This window comes from Podarcis gaigeae (assembly GCF_964106915.1).
Source record: "Podarcis gaigeae genome assembly, chromosome: 6".
NCBI lineage: Eukaryota > Metazoa > Chordata > Lepidosauria > Squamata > Lacertidae > Podarcis > Podarcis gaigeae.
The window spans coordinates 71,429,664-71,443,787 of NC_139682.1; the positions used below are offsets into that span (position 1 = coordinate 71,429,664).

General features: G+C 44.1%; 2 protein-coding genes across 2 annotated transcripts in view; one reads left to right on the plus strand and one right to left on the minus strand.

Annotated features, from left to right (window-relative positions):
• The window catches only part of KYAT3 (kynurenine aminotransferase 3), a 339,825-nt gene that overhangs the window by 53,296 nt on the left and 272,405 nt on the right, over nucleotides 1–14,124 (minus strand). The gene's annotated exons all lie outside the window — the stretch shown is intronic.
• Nucleotides 8,051–14,124, plus strand: part of LRRC8C (leucine rich repeat containing 8 VRAC subunit C) — a 34,141-nt gene continuing 28,067 nt past the window's right edge. Inside the window, exon 1 of the mRNA XM_083743359.1 lies at nucleotides 8,051–8,213. The gene's annotated coding sequence lies outside the window, so the exon portion shown is untranslated. The remainder of the gene's footprint in view (nucleotides 8,214–14,124) is intronic.

Genomic DNA, 14,124 nt, shown 5'->3' on the forward strand with positions numbered 1-14,124 from the left:
AAAGATGCCACCAGCATGGGCAGACCAATCTTTTCTTGAGGAAAGCTTATGTCATTTAATCAAAAACGCCACCAAGATCTAAGAATCGGAGGCAGGATGCCTCAGAATGGCAGTTGATAAGAATCCCTTTGGAATCTGGTTGGCCACTGGGAAGAGGAGGCTGGATTAGACGGGCCTTCGGCCTCATCCAAAAAGAAACTTCTTAAATTCTTAATAATGGTGTAGATCTCTTATTCTGTAATTTAGCCTATTTGCACTTTTACAACAGCCCACTAATCTCTCTTTTTTTCCTCCTCCCCCTTCCCACAAACTGATAATCTTTCAAAGGTATGTGCAGTGTTCTAGATATTCTTATAATTTGTTTAAAAACTTGACAGATAACTTTTATTTTTAAGGCTATGTTTGCACATAGTGCTAGAGAAAACCAAGAGAAAACCTTTTCTACAGCTCATAGTTTGTCTAGAGTGAGACTAACATTAAGCTCGGGTTAAGACGTAACACTAAGATAAACCATGGTTTGGCCCTGGGTAACATGAGAGCAGTAGGGTAGAGGCACTGTGGCCATGATCTTTGTATAAACCATAGTTTGGCTTAGCATTACATGCAAACAGACCATGTTTAAATCATTTGAAAGGTATACTTCTGTTTCTTCTTTTTTCTGGATCAACAGGGTTTTGTCAAAATCGCCCTGCTAAAAGTTTTCACTGTAAATCAGGGTCTTTGAAATGAAGGCAACTTTGAATCTGAACTGAAAATAGGAATTTTACTGATGCTCAGTTCCTGGTACTTGCTTCAAGCTATAGTTATTTATTCAAGGGCTTGAGAGAAAATTTCTGGTTCCATCTATTGCTCTCTGGTTCCATCTATTGACACACTAGCAGGATTTGGGAAAGTCATGCTGCTGTACTCAAAGACTAAATGAACACACTCTGTTTTGTAATACTTCTTTTTTTTTTTTTTTGCATTGGGCATGTGTGTGAAGACAGCTTTCTCACTTCAAGGTCCCTTCTGCTAAAAACACTACACAATTTTACAAGATATGACTAATTCTAGATGAAAATGAAATCAGTCCAGTTGGACTGAGTTCCCACACTTCAAGTCCAGCACCATTCCAGAGTATGATTATCTCTTTAAGATTACATACAGTCCTTTTTTCTGCGAGTACACAGTACAGGCACTTTTTTTTCTAGAAGAAAAGCACTGATTAAAAGTTTGGCACTTACTGTAGCAACTTCATGGTGAGTAGTGGCACCCTTTTTTCTAGAAGAATATACATATAATCACATTTTCTCACACACACACACACACACACACACACGCACACATAGTAGCTTAGAATTTTTGCAAACTCTTACTAACTAGTACAGTGTGATCATCTTAGCAATAATGTTAAGATCCCCTCCTTATCAACTTTCTTTTGCAAAATGCAGTCTTTTCTTGAAATTTACATCACATTTAATGTAGCTTGAAATATGAATTTTAATTTAATCCACCATCGGTCCTGGTTTTCATAGTTCACATCTGTGTTGATTGTCTAAGGGCCTTCAATGCAATTGGTTAGGTCAAACTGTGTAAACCAAACTATCCTTCCACCCTGGTGTCAGAAAGGAATCAGAAATGAAACGACTTGTTTGCCTATGGTCTAGCTGAGATTCTGGAAATCTATGGGGGGGGGAGGAATTCCCATTTCACATTCCTGATAAAATTGACGCAGTCTAAACATAACACCGTATGTTTTCTTCCTTTTTTCCCCATCACACCAAAATACATCAACAGCAGAAGCACAAAGTCTGCTTTCAAAGTACCAACAGTGGGGTTTACATTTAAAGAAAGCCTGTAGTAGTGCAATTCTTTTGGACTGCACCAGTTTGGAATACAGGTGGCAACCAGGGGATTATGTTACTGATTACAAGTGGTGCTGTGGTCTAAACCACTGAGCCTCTTGGGCTTGCCAATCAGAAGGTTGCCGGTTCAAACCCCTGCAACAGGGTACAGTTGTTCTGTCCCAGCTCCTGCCAACCTAGCAGTTCGAAAGCACACCGGTGCAAGTAGATAAATAGGTACCACTCCAGCGGGAAGTTAAATGGTGTTTCTGTGCGCTCAGGTTTCCGTCATGGTGTCCTGTTGCACCAGAAGCAGTTTAGTCATGCTGGCCACATGACCCGGATAGCAGTCTGAGGATAAATGCCGGCTCTCTCGACCTGAAAGCGAGATGAGCGCTGCAACCCCAGAGTTTCCTTTGACTGGACTTAACCGTCCAGGGATCCTTTACCTTTTACATTACATTACCTTTTACATTACTGAATGCACTATTACACCAAAAACTTTCCACATGGTAACTGCTGCCCTCCGGATGTTTTTGGATGTAGCTTCCATCAACTTCAGCCAACAGGGCCAAAAGTCAGCGATGATGGGATCGCTGGCACACTAACTTTCCATCTGTAGCAAAACATATCCAAATGTACTTATATGTACCCTGCCAAGCATACTTCTGGGGCTTTAGAAATAAAACACACCATCTCAAGGCATACTCCTGTTTTTAAAAGCTTGCTTCAGTTTCTCGGATAACTATTCTACCAGATGTCTGATGAACTGCCATTCCCCTATATTTGCAAGCAAGCTAAAAAAAACACTCTGCATAGTTTGTAAACATTGTTTTGTTTAATGGGAAATCTAACTGATTTCAAATGGCATGAGAACAGGGAGGAGGAATGGCACTTCCAAAATTTACTTTAAATGATAAAAGTTTATATTTGAAACACAGTCCATGTTCCAGAATTATTGATGCAGGCAAGTTTCTCTGAACATCGAGGGGAAACAAGGCTTTTAAAGTTTATATTCTCCAACTGCCCTCAGAAAAGAATTTGCATCCTACGAGTATCCCCACAGAATTTTGCAGTCAAGCATACACATGCAAAATGTTGCAAACAGTCTCAGAACCAGTGTCTTAGCATGTCTGTCACTAATACTAGCAGTGCTGGCTGGAGCTGATAGGAGTTTGGAGTCCACCAACATCTGGAAGGCTCACCAGTTCCCTATCCTTGGCTGAATCTACACATATATAAAAAAACACTGTGAAAGTGCATATATTTAAAAAAAACTTTAAAAAATATATGGAATTTGCCATTAGCTCACCAGCTCCATTTGTATAATGCACTTAAAACGCACTTAAAATATTATATTTGCAGCTGTATAGCTGAGTCCCTTGACATGCTCCCTGACTCTGACCTGGTTTGCTTCGGCTCACATAAAAACAAGAGCATTGCCCCAGTGGCATTTGTAAATACCCTTGCCCAACAGGAAAGAACTATTGTGTGTGGAAGATTGGGGGAAGAAGTTCCCATTCTCCTGAACTTTGGCTGAACTGGTCTTCTCGTGTTCCTTCTTGTGTACCAGACGAGATCATTAAAGCTCCTCAGTTTATCCTGAGAATTTTGTGTGGTGTTGTTGCTTTAATTGAGCAGCTGAATAAATACAGTGTCTTTCATTCTTCAGCCTGGGACTGCTAAGAAGATCAAAGCAGTCTCTTGAGGGCATGGAGTTGAGATGAAGGAATATCACATCATAAGGCTACTTGGAATAACCATGCTGTGAAATGCGTGCCACAGAGAACAATGTGTGAGAAGAGAGGAAGTAAGGCAAATATAGAGGGATAATTGGAAAGACTGGTACACTGTGGGTATCTTCCCCACCTCCTGCACTGCTAATGGCAGCGGGAGGTGGGATGGGAGGAGTGGTTTTGATCAAAGAAATAGGGGAAGGATTAATCCTCTCCTCAGCACAATGTCCACAATCAAATTACACCCTCCCCCCAATATTCTTTTAAAAACACACAAAATATGCATCATAGAATCACGGAATCATCCAGTCCTACCCCCTGCAATGCAGGAATCTCAGCTAAAGCATCCACGACAGATGACCATCCAACCTCTGCTTAAAAACCTCCAAGGAAGGACAGTCCACCACTTCTCATGGGAATCTGTTCCACTGCCAAACAGTTCTGTCAGAAAGTTTTTTCAAATGTTTCGTCGGAATCTCCTTTTTTGTAACTTGAAGCCATTGCCTCAAGTCCTACCCTCAAGAGCAGGAGAAAACAACCATGCTTCCTCTTCCACGTGACATCCCTTAAGAAGAAGAAGAGTTTGGATTTGATATCCCGCTTTATCACTACCCTAAGGAGCCTCAAAGTGGCTAACCATCTCCTTTCCCTTCCTCCCCCACAACAAACACTCTATGAGGTGAGTGAGGCTGAGAGACTTCAGAAAAGTGTGACTAGCCCAAGGTCACCCAGCAGCTGCATGTGGAGGAGCGGGGATGCGAACCTGGTTCACCAGATTACAAGACAACTGCTCTTAACCACTACACCACAGGTGGCTATCATATCTCCTCTCAGACTCCTCTTTTCTAGGCTAAACATACCCAGCGCTCCCATAAGGCTTAGTTTCCAGACCCCTTGATCATCTTGGTTGCCGTCCTCTGCACACGTTCCAGCTTGTCAACATCCTCCTTAAATTGTGGTGGTCAGAATTGGACAGAGTATTCCAGGTGTGGTCTGACCAAAGCAGAATAGAGTGGTACTATTACTTCCATTATCTGGATACTATACTTCTGTTGAATAGAATAGCTGCATCAAGCAAGCCTATCCCAGATCTTCCACATCACATCCAGTTTCTCCCCGGGTTTTCAGAATTTCAGAATTTGTCTGGGTTTTATGAATGCTCATATGCACAAAGGCTGCTTGACCTGTGCTTGTATCGCAGACTTTGCATCATGAGCATGTTCTTCTCTATCAAGGCGAAACACCAAGTGTCCTGGAGGCATCTAAGGTCAGGCCACTGGCACCAGCTGGACTTTACTGTCAACAGGTGATTGGTACTGAAGTGTGTTCATGTCAGACAATTTTGTCTACCTGGTTTCCACCATAACCAGCAACCTCTCCATTGACACTGAGCTGGACAAGTGTATTGGCAAGGCTGCCAGGGCAATGGCTCACCTCTCCAAAAGGGTATGGGAGAATGTGATGGTAGCGTCCAATACCAAGATGAAGGTCTACCAGGCTTGTGTGATGAGCATGCTGCTTTATGGAAGTGAGTCATGGGCAACTTCCAACCACCAGGAGCAATGCCTCCATGCCTTCTACATGAACTATCAGGAAGATTTTGGGCATCACATGACAGGACAGTCTCAAACAAAGACGTGCTCTTCCAGGCCCACATTCCCAGCTTGTGTGCACTCCTGTCTCAATGATGTCTACACTGGCTTGCTCACGCCTACAGAATGAAAGATGGCAGGATCCCCAAGGATGTGCTGTACAGGGAGCTGACTTCAGGCACCAGGCCTGTTGCCAGATATCTGTGTTACGAAAACTCAGCAAATGACCAAAATAATTCATTGAATTATGGGTCCAAATGACTGGATATGTTTTCTTTGCACACAGGTAGATTATGCATAAAATAAAGAAGAACAAAATATTATTGTTCATTTGGCCGTGATCTAGAAACACTGGAAAATGGTGGAAATACATGGAGCGTTGTAGCAAATATGCAATCCTAAGGCAATATTTACATGTGACTTTGAAATATGGGATTTGTTCTCTAAAAGCAGATTACTTATTTCAAAGCTTAAGATCTTTTTAAGATTATGGGGATTAACTTTTTTCAGTTTAATGCCGAATCTCCCCATTTATCAAAGCACGGACAAAATCTTTTGCTTGATGAATTGCAGAAGCAGTGATGAAAGGGCTATAAATGAAAGACTCGCACAGATTATATATATTTTCAGAACACGGGAAAGGCATGCACAGATTTCCCCTCTTCCCAGAACATTCACATTGGAACATTTCCCTCTCCCAAGATATTCTGGAGCTGACCTAAAGTTGCCCTTCTCTTACTGTGGAATTTCAAAGGGATATTCCAGTGTGAAACTGCTGAGTTAAAATGTATCAAGGGATTTTATTTGTCTCTGGGGCATGAATAAAGATATCACGGCTTCTTGTCATCACACTGCAGGTGTTAAGTTACTTAGCAGTATTAGGGTGACTGCTAAGGCTATTCCTGTGAAGAGTGACTTAACTGATTTGTAACAGAATGTAATTTCTGTAGTTCCATCACCATTCGGCCTGGCTGCTCATACTCCCCACCCACCCCAAGTAGATATATACCCACCAATTAAGGATAGACACTTTATGTATCTGATGAAGTGGACTCCATGCTTTGGGCGGAAAGAAAAGGACAAGTAAAAAGAGAACAAATTGTGACGATCACATGTATGTTCACTACTTACCAGCATGGAAAACTGTTCTTGCCATCTGTTAGTTTATGGAGAAGGAAAGTGTGGCATGTTAGGTTGAATGAATAACATCACCATCTATAAACATTTATAGGGAGGAAGAAATCTCAGATAACCTTGGGGGAAATTGGATTTTATTTATTCAATTTTGAAATCAATCAAGACCTAGAGAACCATTATTGGTGGGCATTTGGACTATTCCATAAATTCATTTTATATAATATGGAGAAGTAGGCTCCAATCTGAAATATGTTTAAGTCAATGGCCTTTTTAAAATATGTCCCAGTTAGGCTTTTGGTTTGTGTATGGGTGGGTGGAGATTTTAAGAGAGGCATGATTTGAAGTGCTATTGAAACCACGAAAAAACTGAGTATCACGGGCAAGAAGAGGGCAAGAGCATTTCTGTGCCACTGGGAGTCTGTCCTAGTCATGGACGTAGCCAGGATTTCTTTGAGGGGGGCAAAAAATTGCTTAGCTTTTTTTAGATCGCCCCTTAAAGTTGTTGATCTTTTTTGGGGAAACCATGAGTAAAAAATACCCACCAGAACCTCAGTTAATTGAGTACTTTCCATGCTCCTAGTCATACTTTTTCAGATTGTAGCATTTTGGTTTTTGGTTTTTAAAAAAAAAAACAAAACAAAAACCATGTCACATTAAACCATGGCTTAGCAGAAATGATCCAATCTGAACTTCAACTCCAGTCCTGTTCTTGACTCCTCGAAAGATTCCACCAACAGTGTCTCCAAAAAAATGAACACATCACTTCCGAAGGCAGGCGAACTAATGCCAGTGTACCGGAAGAAGCAAAGATCACCAGTGTCAAAGCATTGATTCTTCAACATCAGCTTCGTTGGACTGGTCATGTTGTATGGATGCCTGATTATCCTCTTCCAAAGCAACTATTCTATTCCGAACTAAAAAATGGAGAGTGTAATGCTGGTGGTCAACAAAAGAGGTTTAAAGACTCTCTCAAGGTAAATGTAAAAAAAAAAAAGGAATATAAACAGGACAATTGGGAAACGCTGGCCTGAGAGCTCTCCAGTTGGAGGCCAGCCTATACCAAAAGTGCCATGGACTCTGAAGAAGCACAAACTCAAGATGAAAGGGAGAAACGTGCTAAGAGGAAGGCACATTTGGCAAATCCACACCGTGATCAACTCCTGCCCAGAAACCAATGTCCCCACTGTGGAAGGACGTGCGGGTCAAGAATTGGCCTCCACAATCACTTAGGACTCACAGTTAAGACCTTGTCCATGGAAGACAATCTTTGTTGTTGTTGTTTATTCGTTTAGTCTTGTCCGACTCTTCGTGACTCCATGGACCAGAGCACGCCAGGCACTTCCACTGCCTCCCGCAGTTTGGTCAAACTCATGCTGGTAGCTTCGAGAACACTATCCAGATCTCACTTCCATACATCACTACTGGGAAAACCATAGCTTTTACTATACGGACCTTTGTTGGCAAGGTGATTATCTCTACTTTTTAAGATGCTGTCTAGGTTTGTCACTGCTTTTCTCCCAAGAAGCAGGCGTCTTTTAATTTCGTGGCTTACTCAGGTACAAGTGATCGCCAAAGTAGAAGACATGGGGCTAAGCCAGGGGGTGTCTCGGCGAACCCTCGCTGCCTACCCCTCTCCCTCCTTGCGCGCCAGCCCGCTGGCTGGGGGGAGCCACGTGCGCGCGCCGGCGTCGGAGCAGGGCGCGGCCCGGAGGTGGCGGCCCGCGGCAGCAGCAGTGGGCGGAGAGAGCGGCTGTTGGAGGAGGAGGAGACGGAGGAGGGACGCGCGGGGACAGCGGCCTCGGCACTCTCGGCGCGGATCCTGGTGGGGAGCATCGGCAGCGCCACCGTGCTCGGCAATGGAGGAAGAGGACGCCACCGCCCTCCGCCCGTGATCCGTCCCCGCCACGATCTCTGTCCCCACCGAGGTGAGCGAGGATGGAGCCGCCACGGCGCGCCCCTTTCCCCTGGAGCGCCCTCTCTTTTTCCTTCAGCCTTTGGAAATGGAAATGGAATTGGGGATTGGGGATGGAGGGTAGAGCCGCCTCCAGGCGGCGATGGGGAAATAGCGGGGAGACTCTCCAAGCAGTGGGGAGGGGTGTGTGGATCGGGGTCCGTCCAGGCGCGCGCTGGAATGCCTCGGGGTGGATTTGAGGTCTTTCCTTCCCCAGAGTAGGATCCTGCGGAGGAAACGTGGCTTCGGGGAGTTGCTCTGTGGCCATGCAGCGTGCATGACCCTGGCACCGAAATTTGTGGGTGCTCGGCCCCTTCATGGGGAATTTTGTGGGTGCTCGGGCACCCAGGGCAGTTGGCACCTATGGGAGGGTGGTGGATCAGGGTTTAATACCTCGGGGTGGATTTGGGGCGCCGTCCAATACACGCCTCCTGCTCACACCCTAGTCTTTCCGTCCCCAGAGTAGGATCCTGCCCCCTTTGGGGCCAGAACCGGACTAGGAAGGAAGGCGGAGGGAAAAACGTGGCTCCGGAGAGTTGCTGTATGGCCCCAAGCGGGATCGCACTCCCGCCCCGTCTGGCAGCCCCGGACGCGCCAAGCCAGGAGCCTGGTGCTTCTGCGCCTCTGCAGGAGACCAGGAGCGAGCCGTTAGTCGCCTTCCCCGCCGCGCTCTGTCCTCGCCGGCTTCCTGCGTGGAGCCACCGCCTGCATCTCTTTCTTTCTCTGGGGAAAGTTGTTGCTTCCTCCAAAGCAAATCCCCGCCGCGTCTCAACTCGAGCCGGACTCCCTTTGTTTGTTCCCGCACGGCTTGAGGACGTGTGGAAAAGTTGACAACGGGAAGCGCCTCCCTCCCTTTCTCAGACGGGACCCTGCCGTCGTTTGGGGAGCCAGCCTCGCGTTGCCTCTGCCTAGGCAGTCTCTTAGAGGGCGAAGGCGAAGCGCGCAAAGGAAACCAGCGGCAGTTTCAGGACTGGCTGGCTGAAGAATTTATATCGACAGTTTAGTGAGGGTGGAGGGGACTCACCAAGCCTGTGATATGCAGTCAGTTTTGCGTTACTGCCAATCAGGGATGGAGAAGTTGTGGTCCTCCAGAGATTGATGGACTCCAACTTCCACCCAGCGTTCGAAACTCCCATTGTTCTAGGCTGCCTTGCGACAGGGAATTTTGTTAATGCGAGCAGTTTCTGAGCTATGAGCACAGTACCACGCCTAAGATTTCAGATTAAAACTGCAGAGTGGAAGGAAAGGAGGACCTTTTTCTGCCTCCCCACTTCTAGCTACTCTTTGAAGACTGGAGAAGAGACCCTCTTAAGAATATTAGTGAGGTGGGCAGGGGAAGGATTTGACCCCATGAAAAATGAACACAAGATTTTAGCTGAAGTTCATTCATTTTCAGCTTTGTATTCTATGCGCGCCCAGAAATACCGTTGTTGCGCCCATAACCTCGGTTTAAGGTGCCATTTAGCTCCTAGCTTTCATATCTCAGTTTCTAACACTGGTTCCATCAACCCCAGCCAACGTGAGCAGTGGTCATGGATGGTGGAAGTTGCAGTCTGAGAACGTATGGAGATCTGCTCTAGAGGCAATTTAGTGGCTGAGAAACTCTTCCAGGTGACCAGAGCTTCTTTTCTTTTGCAAAAGTGGTGGTTCTTCTCTGTCTGGCTATTCATGTGCCATAGCCAGCTGTTGTGAGTTATATGTGGTGTGGGGGGGGGTTTCCCTCGTTTTGTAGGCCAGTAATTGTTCCAGACGTATTTGCAAGGGTCACAACCTGGCAGCCAAATTCTGTTTAAACACCCCACACTCAGTGGTCCTAAACTCGAATACTTGGGAGTAAGGCCTGTTGGACTTATTTGATCATACTTCTGAGTAGGCGTGCATAAGAGTGTACTGGCAGATTTCCTCTGCAGTCCTGAAACTCTTGATTTTAGCCATCTTGATTACATACTGCAATATCTGAAAGACGTCCTCATCTTTCAAGAGACTGCTTTGTTTATGTGGTTGCCCAATTAGTGAGAAGAGGCAACCATAATGAATAGTGGAACATGATTGAGTGGGTCAAAAGCCTTGATGCACATAGCTCTACTTTTTACCCACATTTAAAAATTGGTCTCTCTTAACAAAAAATAAAGTTTTACTGTGCTGCCTAATGGATGTTATTTTTCTTTCTGTTTTTGCATTCTTGGTAATATGAGAAACTTTGGCCTGCCAATTTTGCTGTATCACATCTCATTCCATTAAGAAGGAAATGGAGGATGCTTTAGAATATCCCAAATAAGTGCTAAAGGTTTATCTTTGTCTGAAGCCAAGCTTCTTCCCTGTAATAAAAGGCATAAGATAGGGGTGTGGTAAGGATAGAACTGCCTTTGTCCATTCTTGTGATATTTACCTATGGACCTAATAGGCGGCTCCCTCTCTGTATGGAAGCAGTCAGCTAGAGCTGTTGTGCTTGTGCCTTGATTGTGGGCTTACCATAGGCATCTGCTTGGGAATTTGATGATGGACTTTGGTCCAATGCAGCAGGCATCATCTTATTTTAGAGGGTGGTAGACTCTCCTCTGGAGATCTAGTAGGGCTGCTGATGCTCCCACTCTAGATTTCCTGCACTGAGTATGAACAGAACATCAGCCAGAGCGCAATTCAAGAAAAGAAGTCAAAAACAAGCAGGTCTTCAAGGCTTTCCTAAACTCCTGAATGGATGCTAAAGCTTTCTAGAAACTAGCCTAGGTGGCCTACAAGACCTTCTCATAGTGGGATGACAAAAGACATAAAAGGATGGAGTGGACTGCCTAGTGCAGGAGTGGCAATCTGCAGCCCCAGGGACTCAATGCGGCCCCCAAGCCTTCCTTATCTGGCCCTTGGAACACTCCCTCAGCCACACTCTGACTTGCCTTACACCCCAGGTGTTTTTGCTCTTCTGGAATGTGTCCTTCAACTCTGATAATGTCTCTGGCTTGTCTGGATAGGGAAGAGAGAGGCGTTTATTGTACAGTGGTACCTCGGGTTAAGAATTTAATTCATTCTGGAGGTCCATTCTTAACCTGTAACTGTTCTTAACCTGAAGCACCACTTTAGCTAATGGGGCCTCCTGCTGCCACCATGCGATTTCTGTTCTCATCCTGAAGCAAAGTTCTTAACTCGAGGTACTATTTCTGGGTTAGCAGAGTCTGTAAACTGAAGTGCCTGTGACCCGAGGTACGACTGTACAAAAGTAAAGTTGGCATAAATTTTCTGTCCACTTTCCCACCGGCTCCTGTCCACCGCTGGAATATAGCCCTTGGGAGGTTGCGGATAATTGAATATAGCACTCAGGCTGGAAAAGGTTCTCCATCCCTAACCTAGAAGATGTAACCTGCCCATAGTGGGCTTTAGTGGTTTCATGGCCCACTTCCTGAGAGTAATGCTGACTTGTAAGCAGGGTCTTGCAGTAGTTAGCTGTGTGCAGTTGACTCTGCCAGTGCAATTTGAAAGGTGCTTCTTGTGAAAGAAGGGTACCCTCTTGGTCGTTCCACTGCCCTCTGAATTATGGGGAGTGGTGACCCAGGAGAGGGCATTCTCTGTGGCAGCTGTCAGAGCTAACCCGCAGATCCTTTTGTTTTATAAAGACTAAATTTCTAGCATGTGTGGAACCCAAGATACAAGGCAAAATGCGCAGGCACAATTCTTGTCATTTGTTTAGTGAGAAACTTGCCTGCTCCCACTTTTCAGTTCTGTATGTATGTTTTACTCATTTGACGTATTTATCTGTCCTCCCTTTCCCGAAAATTTCCTGCAGATGTCCATGGTGGCAGCCTCTGAATTGTGGAACTGCCTTCCCATAGTCTAGCATCTCTGTTGCACGGCTTCCATCGTATGTGAAGATGCACCTTTGACAATTAAGGGTTGCTGTTTTTTGCGGGGTTTGTGTGTAATGGAACCTGCCTTGTTTGGACTTTGCTTTAGAGCTGCCTCATTTGATTCTTGCACATTATATTGCTGTAACGTGCCCCGCGACCTCATGGGGAAATCCTTTAAATGATCAACAAAGGAATACAAGTGGTTGGAGCTCAGTGAAAGTGACGGCGGGCATTCAATTTCTCTAATCACTACAAAGCAGAAGGTGGACTGGGGTTATATACCGGCTGTCTCAATTACAATGTCCAAAATACCTAGTTCTGGAGGATGGTGCTGTATTTTTTCCAGAAACAGCCTGTTAGTTTACGTAGAACTGGGAAAAATGACTACAGTTTCCTATTGAAGTCAGACTTAAAGACCCTTTTGCTTAGCACCTGTGGTTTGTTTTTTATTTTATTTTTATTTTTTGAGTCATTTCCTTTTCCCTCTGTTTTTAAGCTGCTGGTGCATGCTTCTAATTCTGCACAGTACTTCCTGCATGTCTGTCCATTTACTCCCCCCCCCCAAATTTATTTTTTGTTTTCCCCCCCACAAAAATTAAAACACAGAGACAAATAGACAAACAAACATAAATCATAACCTTATTAAAACTAATCTAATTAACATTGTTAAGTGACTTCCTCGCATCCCCCTGGTTAGATTTCAGTGCATCTCATTGTAACGGTTTTCCAAGTCAATATTCTTATAACATTAACTTAATCACTTAACATCTTTCTCTCTTTCCAATTCAGCATTAAACATATTAATTCATCACATTACATATTTAAATCCTAAGCCTATTAGGTATTTGCAAGCTTTTTCTAATTAATTCAACTTAACATATTTAACTAAATAATCATTAAATTCCGTCCATTCTTCCTTGTACTCCTTGCATGTCTGTCCATTTACAGCTGTCTCTTCGGCAGTGCTAGATGCCAATGTGTTGTTTTCCCAATCCAAGTGGAACACAGAAAGCTGCCTGCTGGGTAATTGAACCATTGGTCCATCAAATTCAGTATTACCTACACTGGGGGTGGACTACCATATTTTGGCTGAGGGCTGCATTCTCACAGGGGTAATAATAATGTGTTGGAGGCCACAGGCTGGCAGTGGACAGGCCCACTGGATTAACTAATCTGGAATAAAGACAAGCACGCGTCTTTCTTTTTATTTTTTTATATATAATTTTTATTAGTTTTTTTAACATATCATTTTCAACAGTAATTAAACAGACTTTTACATCCTATTCAAATTTTTGACTTCCATCAATCCTGTCTGAAAATTTTCCAATCTGATCTCTCAGTATGCATTTCTTATCTTCCCTATTACATGTCAAACTCATAACCAATATCTCTATCTTTTCCTACTTTGTAACACTTCATATATTTCTCCTTACAAAACTTCTTGTAGTCCTACTAGCGTAATTTGTAGATTACAGTTGCTCTTCAAATAATTCATAGACTTCTTCCAATCTTCTGTAAATCTCTGGCCCCGCAGGTTTCGAATCCTTCCTGTCATTTTGTCCAATTCTGCATAGTCCATTAATTTCGTCTGCCATTCTTTTTTCATCGGAATTTCTTCTTGTTTCTGGGCTAATAATACTCTTGCCGCAGTTGTTGCATATAAAAACAATTTAACATCTTGCCTATTAATGTCCTGACCTATAATACCAAGTAAAAATGCTTCTGGTTTTTTTTTTTTTTAAAAAAATGTATATCTCAACATGCGTCTTTCACTCACAGGCATGAATGCTGAAGTGATTGATACTGTGGGAGAGGCAACTTGGAGACGCAAAAAAGATAAAGAATAAACAGGAGGGGAAGAAGTCTGATGGGACAGAAGAAGGGGGCCATTTCAGGGGCCACATAAAATGATTTTAGGAGCCGTTCATATATGATCTCCCGGGCCAGGGTTATCTATGGCTGGTGATGACTTTTTGCATTTTCAGTCAGGGATCTTTTGCAGTCACATGACTCCCACCAGGGATGTCAGGAACTGAACATGTATCCCTT